The sequence below is a fragment of the Vitis vinifera genome, chromosome 10, assembly GCF_030704535.1.
Source record: "Vitis vinifera cultivar Pinot Noir 40024 chromosome 10, ASM3070453v1".
Lineage (NCBI taxonomy): Eukaryota > Viridiplantae > Streptophyta > Magnoliopsida > Vitales > Vitaceae > Vitis > Vitis vinifera.
In genome coordinates this window covers 13,414,398-13,422,884 of record NC_081814.1, presented here as the reverse complement: position 1 = coordinate 13,422,884, position 8,487 = coordinate 13,414,398, and positions in this window count along the sequence as shown.

Here is an 8,487-nt window from a genome sequence, read left to right as displayed (position 1 = left end):
TGAAATATTGTGCCACCATCTTAGTCCAAATTGGAGACTCATTTGTAGAGAGAGCTTTGTTAAATTTGAGGGTTGGTGTCAATTTGCTCCTATATTTCATCTATAAGAAATTGGGATTAGAAGAGCTTAAGGCTACTGCCATAACACTCTCTTTTGCAGATTGCTCAATTAAGGAACCCAAAGGTGTGGTTAAAGATGTTTTGGTGCAAGTTGACAAGTTACATTACCCAATGGATTTTGTGGTATCAGACACAAAACTAGTGAGGAATTATGTGAATTCGATTCTAGTTATTCTTGGAAGGCCATTCCTTACCACAACCAATGCTCTTGTTAATTGTTGTAATGAGTTAATGCAGTTATCTTTTGGGAACATAATCGTTGAAATGAATGTTTTCAACTTGTGCAAGCAGCCAATGGATCATAATGACGTGGAAAACGAGCAAGTATGCCCAATTGAGGCTTTGGTACAAAAGCACACAAAAAATTTGATGGACGACAAAATAAAGAAATTTTTTACTACAATGATAAAAGGAGAGAAGGTGGAGATTGCTACAATGATAAAAGGAGAGAATATGGAGATTGCTACAAAGTGACTAGAAAAAGTTAATATTCAAGCTTTGAGCATTGTCATAGTTGGTGAAGAAAATAAGAATGAGGAAGCTGAGATCGACAAAACAAAGTTGAAGCCCCTAAAATTAAGATATAATGTAACAAAGTTGGACTTCATTGTCCCTATGCTATCTTTTTTACACATTGACATTGATTTGAGCATTCAACTCATATCTCTTATATTGTACATGACTTTGGTGCAATTGAAGTTGCATAGAAGATATAAGTCATGGGTTCCTTGTAAATAGATAAGTTGTCCATGGTTCGTTCATGGATTTAGGTAATCCAATAGAGATTGTAGCGCACTACCACTTAATTAGATGAACGATCTGTCTTGACCATTGGGATGAGTTTCCCATGGTAAGTGCACAAGTTTGTATGTTTACCACATTAGACAGAACATACGATAAATCATTATGTAAAACTATCGACTGTCATGATTTATCAAACTACTATACTACATGGACTCTCAACCTCGAGAAGATATTGAGCCTATGTCATAGTCAATAGGAGGCTTTAACCTATGAGTCATACCCTAAGGTGGTCTCATATTCCTATAGATTAGGTCATTATTAATGGAGGTTGGTGGTAACAAGTATTCTCAATATTGGCACTATGATATCTCATATGTTTGAGATAGTGCATCACCTTAGGTAATCCAAAGGACATGTGATTTAGAATATTGTGGTCATAGCATTTAACTTAGTAAATTTCGACATATCCTCATTGGAGTTAGATTATGTCAATTAATCACATAATAAGGAGGATCTGTAACTTAAGAATCGAAGAGATAATCTTGATAGGTGATAGCATGTTCTTGTTAGATTATGAACACCAATTCATAAGGAATCCGCATGTAATGGATAGTAGGTCATAGACCCAAACTTCGTCTTATTGTTATTTACATAAGGTATTAAAGTACAGTTGGTTCTCTATAGTGGTATATTGAATCAACTTCAAAATTGTATTCTTAGAGAGCCAATACTCTTATAGGTCTTAGTGGTCCCTACTCGAGCTCATGTACCTTAATGACACGGTCTATTAGCTTTGGATTTGTTCAAGGTTTACTTTTGTGTATAAGGTCGTTTTGGTAATTACGCAAGATTGCACAAGGGTTAGTAGTATCTGGATTAGCTAATTGAGTAATTAGATGGTTTGTGAGGTTAATTAATCAATTATGACCCATTTTGGGCTAGATTACATGATCAAACCCTTAGTGGGCTTAAGTTAATTAAGCCTAATTTGGGAACCCTATAAATACCCTTTTAAGGGTAGGGTTTCTATTACTTTTTGAGTGAGTCGTCTTCCACCTTCAAAGAAAGAAGACAGTCATAGCCTTTTCCCTTCCAAGGACCTATCCTTTAGAGTGTCAAGGTCGAATTCGAGCCATTAGGTGAAAGATCTTGGGTTTATGAGGCTTCTTACGACTACGTAACTATTCTTCATCATGTGGATTCGATTTCGGAACATCTAAATCAAGGTATTATTTTCTAAAGCTTTTCATTTAGTTCATATAATCGATAAAAATGTTATTTTTCACTTTCGTTGCATAGGATCTAAAGGTTTAGGGTAGATTGCATGTACCTATACGATCTAAGGCTTGAGAATGGAGAAATTTAGGGTTCTCTTCAGCCTCTACCACATGGTTTAAAGTAAGCATATCTAGAGGAAAATGAAGAAAACTCAATGATGATTTCTACTATGTTGACCAAAGAGCAAGAGACGAAATTGCTAAGATGCTTAGAGTGCATATCATCTTTAGAGAAGTGCCACTTCATGGCAGACCTTAGGAGTCGTGCTTGGCCATATCATCTCTAAAGAGGGTATTAAGGTATATCCAACAAAAATCAAACTCATTCCAAAGCTACTTCAACCCATTACTTTTAAAAAGGTGAGACAATTTTTAGGACATCTAGGTTTTTATAGGAGGTTCATATAAGATTTTTGAAAGATCTCTTGACCTCTATGTGCCTTATTGCTCAAGGATGCATAGTTTATATAAACCAGGGCATACTAGAAAGCATTTGAGAAGTTGAAGTCACTTCCTTTACACCCATCATGAGAGCTTCTAATTAGTCTTTTCTATTTGAGTTATTATGTAATGTCAATCCCATTCCAAGGATGGAAAGAAGTAGAGAAAAATATTGACTATGTTTGGTGAATGTTATCAAGAGCCTTTTTTGTTTTTATGAACAAAAGAACAATTGTTCCTGATTCTGAGAATTGTTTTGAATATAGCATTTTAATATTAGAATATATTTTAAGGGTTAATTTTATTGAACTCCTCCAAGGTTTTGGCTAAATATACTTAGTCTCCATTGGTTTGAAATTTCATCACATGTCTCCTCTATCCTTCTCATTTGATATTTTCATTCACATTTTGTCTAGTTCAAAATAAGGGAGGTATTTAACAAATTTTCAAACTAATGAACGCTAAATGTATTTAGTTAAAACCTTAAGGAATGTGAGTGAAATGAGCCCTATATTTTAAATATTTCTAGTTACTAGAAGAATGATTCATATTACAAGGATCAAAAGAAAGTAAAGAAAATATTCGCTATGTTTGGTAAATGCGTGAACAATTTTTGTCCTTATGGTAGAAAATCAATTTTTTCAAAACATAGTTTGTTTTAAAAATATATTTTAATTGTATTAGGTTATGTTTACTCATTTTCGGTTTTAATTAGTAATTGTACAAATACATAAAGTTTCCAAATAAATGAGAAAATTATTATAAATAAAAATTATATTTTAAGAAATATTTAAAAATACAAAACATTGGTTGAGAATATTTCAAATTCTCAAATAACTTTTTATTTTAAAAATACATAAATTTGTTTTAAACAAAAAAACTCTTCTCATAAACTATTTTTTAAGAAATATTTAAGAAGATTTTCATTCTAGAATTCTATTTCTATTTCACCTTAAATTTAAAAAAAAAAAAAGAGAGAGAGAGAAAAGACGAGTCGGCAAAAAACAACTTATATATTTTTAGGATTAAATACAGTTTATTCAATTTTTTTATTTTTTATTTTATACTTTATCACCTTATATTTAAAATTCAATACTTTACCTTAATTTATTAAAGAGTACTGCTTAGGGTGATTAGTAAAATTTAAAACTTATTATTTAATGACTTAAGTTGACTTTAAGTTAAATTATATTTAAATTGTTAACTTAAAACTTGTTATTTAATTTTAACTTTAAGTATTATAATTATTTAATAAAATTAATTTAAAATTTATTTTAAATAATCAAATTGTTATATTTATCCTCGTAACTTATAAATGGGGTAAAAGAGATCAAGTAATAATAAAAGTCGTGGAATAACAAAAGACATCGTAAACATGAATTTTATTTTATTTTATTTTTTGCCTTAATCCATTCCTTTTATTTATATGATTATGATTTTTCAATATATTATAATATATGGAGGGAATTAAATCAAAATCACATAGGATGGAGTCTGGACCATCATCAACAGTGGCAATTACTACCCTCACTGTGTACAGTAAATGCAGAAGGTCTCAATTCTCAAACAGTCCAAAGAGGTAGGACCTCTCAACCTGAATTCTGAAATGAATCAATCCAAATATTTGACAAAAACCAGCACCCCATATAAAAGTCCACAACCCTCTGACACCCCACCACTCCTCATCTTGATTTGACCACTTGCCTTTCTCATTTTTATTATTAATTTCTTCCCATTATTATTATTTTTCATTTATGGCCCTCTCAAAATAAAACTAATCATATAATAATTGAATTTTTTTTAAAAGGGACATAATTATTTCTTCTTTCAATAAAATTAATGTCAATTATTTTAGGTTATATTTAATTTATGGAAAGTACTAAAAAAAAAATGGAAAAAAGGAAAAAAAACAAAATAAAATAAAAAATAAATTCAAAATACATAAATTATTTTTTACATGTTTCTTCAAATTTATTTTTTTAAAATTTTTTTTCTATTATACAAAGATATAAATAATTTCAAAATTCATGAATTTTTAATTAATTTTAATTTTTTTCTAATAAAAAAATAAAAATATATATTTTTCTTAATAATTTCTTTTAGCATTTTTTGAAAACTAAATATAATTAGAAAATACTAAAGAAAATCAAATATAATGAAATTTATATATTTTAAAATTATTTATAAGAAAAAAATAAGTGAAATAGGTTTGAAGGAACATCTATAAATAATTTATTGAATTAAATTTATTTTTAATTTATTTTTACTTTTTCTTTTAAATTTATTTTATTTTACATTTTCTCATATATTTTTTCGAACTAAATATAACCTTAACTAATTAGAAAACAATTCCACGGGTCTCAAAATTTGAAGGTTCTAGAAATGTGAAAAATATATATATATATATATATATATATATATATATATAAAATAAAAGAATTTTGAGAAAGAAAAGTCAAATAGTGAGGGATGAGTGAAGACTTAAAGGGTAATGAGCACACGGCTCTATGATTAGAGGAAGCATCTTTTACATTTTCCCTTCACCATCACAATCATCATCCTCTTTTCTTCATTAATTAATTCTCTTCATACATTGGAGGATAAACATAGGAAAAATGTTATTTTTGAGGGTCTTTGTCAAATTTTAATCACTTATTTCACATAATTGGTAGTGATTAAATGTTACGATCATGCTGGATTCTTAGAAAGTTTGAAAGAATTAAGAGGTAAAGAAAATAGAGAAAAAAAGTAAATAAAGTTAAAAATAAATTTAAAATCAATAAATTATTTTTATATATTACTTCAGTTTCATTTTACTTATTTAATTTTTTCGTATAATGATTAAATAATTTAAAATATATAAATTCTTATTAATTTTAATTATATTTATTTTTTCTGTTATATAACCAAAAATGAAAATATGCTTGGTTCTAAAAAGTATTCTGAAAAAAAATAAAAATATTAAGAAAAATGGTTTTTATTATTATGAAAAGTATATACAAAAATCAAATATAATTTTAAATAATTAAAATTTTATATATTTTAAAATTATAAAAAAAAAAGTACGATGAGTTTAAAGAAACATATAAAATAAATTTTTGGTTTTGAATTTATTTTTTATTTTCATCAACTTTTTCTCATTATTTTCTTTTCTTTACATTTTTCTTCAAATTTTGCAGGATCAAATATAATTGAAAAAAAACTCATTTTTTAATATTTTTTTTCTTTCTTTAATATTTTCTAAAGTCAAACCTAACCTTAAAAAAAAATTAAATATATTATTAAAGGATGTGATCAAAGTAATGACATAAGTCATAATTTTCATTGTCATGACTGAATTTAAAAAGAAAAAAAATTTGGAATTATAAAAATAATGCATACTTTTAACCCATGTTTTTCGGAATCAAATATAATCTTCATCGAATGCATTTAACCTGTATTTGACAAATTATGTAAGACCATCATGATTAGAATTTTTAACCTAATCTGATTAGTCTCATATTTGACTAAGTATTAACATACAAAATTATCGTACCAACTAATCGATAAAATATCATGATTCATGATTCATTACCATTGAATCTTCAGTTTAGATTAAATGATTATAATTCATTTTTACTCAATATAACTTTAACTATGACTGTTGACATTGCTTTGTTCATGTAATCCTCATCCTTCGAAATCTGAATTTTCAATTTTTTATTTTTTATTTTTAATAAAATTTAGTTTGTGACATGTATCACTTTACCAACGTGTAAGTATGTAAACTTTTTATTATTTTGAATTAAAATATATTAATCGTAGATTTTACATATATATATATATATATTTTCACCGAAAACTCTTTTTCCAACACAAAATCCGGGTATTGGGAGGTGAAGTAGACGGGAGGAGGAATCGTTTTCTGTTGTCAAACACAGATGTGGCCCCACAAGAATCTACACCTCAGGCTGGCCACGTGGCGAGGCCATGTCACTGTCATTACTCAAAAGCTGTGCCCCATCCCAAGGACGTCGTTTTGATGCCTCCTCCCCTCTCCCATTTCATCAGCCCGCTTCCCACTACATTCCCATTTTGCCCCTTCTTTTCCCCCTTTTTTTCTTTTTCTCCTTACTATCTTATTCTTTACCAAAAAAAAAAACAAGAAAAAACCGCTACACAAGCCTTTGTTAAAACCCTTTCTAAACCAAAGCTTAATATTAATTTTTTATCACCTTTAAAATTATTAAAAAACGGGGAAGGGCATTTTTGGAACACCAAAAATTCAGCAGAAGCCCCAGCCCACGGTGATTCTTCAGTGCATACGCCTTACGGAGGACGTATCACGTAAGCGGGTTTGTTATGGTGTGGGCCCCACTCACCCATCTCCATCACGTTTATATCACCTCAGACTCTAACCGTATGTGTATCAACCGTATGTCCCCCTCCGCCCATCGCATGATCATTCCCCATCATGATGATGGATGATAGGTGATGATGTATGAGGACAAAAGCGCATGCATGTACGTCCATCCATCCACATAAGCAGTGTTTGTCCTAGCGTAGGGTTTGTTTGTAGTTTAGGGTAGGGGTGGGGGGCCCTTACCCTTTTCAGGTTTGAAAAAACGAGGCGTTTTAAAGGTGAGTGCGAAAGGCACAGTGTTTTTTCGAGCCTCGCGCCGCTGTGACTCGTTGCTTCCAAAACAAAAAAAACAAAAACAAAAAAATATCATTATCTTTTCATCCCTTAACAACTGTTCCGCGTGGAGGCAGGGCAGGAAGCTTTGGTGTTACCTTTTTTCCACTTTTGTCGATTTCATCACGCACACGCCCCTTTTTCAGGTGAATGGCTCAGACCGGCGTGCTCATGGATCCTTTTCATGCCCACTCTCTCCTCCTTCAACAAAATCAACCTACATTAAAGTGCTAAGATCCTCCTGTTTTTCAAAATCCGAGCCCCCCTCCTCTTCTGGGTTTCTGAGTTTATGGACTAAACCCCAAACCCCAAACGGATCTCCCTCTTTCACCCTCCAAGATTTCCTCCTTTTTCTACCCCATCATTGTGGGTTTATATCTTAACATGTAGGGCTAATTAGGGCTTTAGCTCCACTGCTAGGTTTTGACTCATTTATTGGGTTATTAATGATTTGGGTTTTGGAACTTTTGGGAAGTTTCTTTTGGTGGGGAGGGATTAGGGTTTTGAGGGTGGCATCAAAGTCTGGTGGTTTTTGCAGGTGGGTTTAGGGAAATGATTGAATGTAGGTTGGACCGTGAAAATTAATGGGAGTTCAAGTTTTTTGGGTGCAGAGCTTTTATGGCCTGGAGACAACTGATTAATTCACTAATGGGCCATGTATAATAAAAAAATAATTTAATAGAGAAAGTATTTTATTTTGAAAATATATTCAAAACAATGGGTTATGTCTAGAAAAAGAAATATTGTTTTTCATATTTTAAAAAACAATTTATGAAAAAATAATGAAGCCAATCAGGAGATTCCCACAACAGAGTCTATGGTCTAGGGCATTGGCCAATCCAAGTCTACTTCAAATTTATTGGGCTTTGAGCCCACAAAAGCACAAAAGCAAACCATCTCAATATGCTTTGGGCCCACCTACCTCAAACAAAGCCCAAAATGATGTTGAACCTGACATGGGCTAGAGTAGTTTTTCAATCGTAGGCGTTTCCATTCACTGAACTTTATTTATTATTATTATTTTTGTTAATTTTATTAATATTTATAAAAGGAATTTAAATTTTATTTCAATTTCGCTATTCTCTTGACAATGATTCTAAAAAAACCTTTCAAAATTTTTCTAATATTTGAATGATAAATTTTTTTAAATATTACAAATATTAAAAGTATTTCCTAAAATCACTGTCAGATTCTTAAAGTGTATTTGATAGTGATTTTAAGAAGCGTTTTT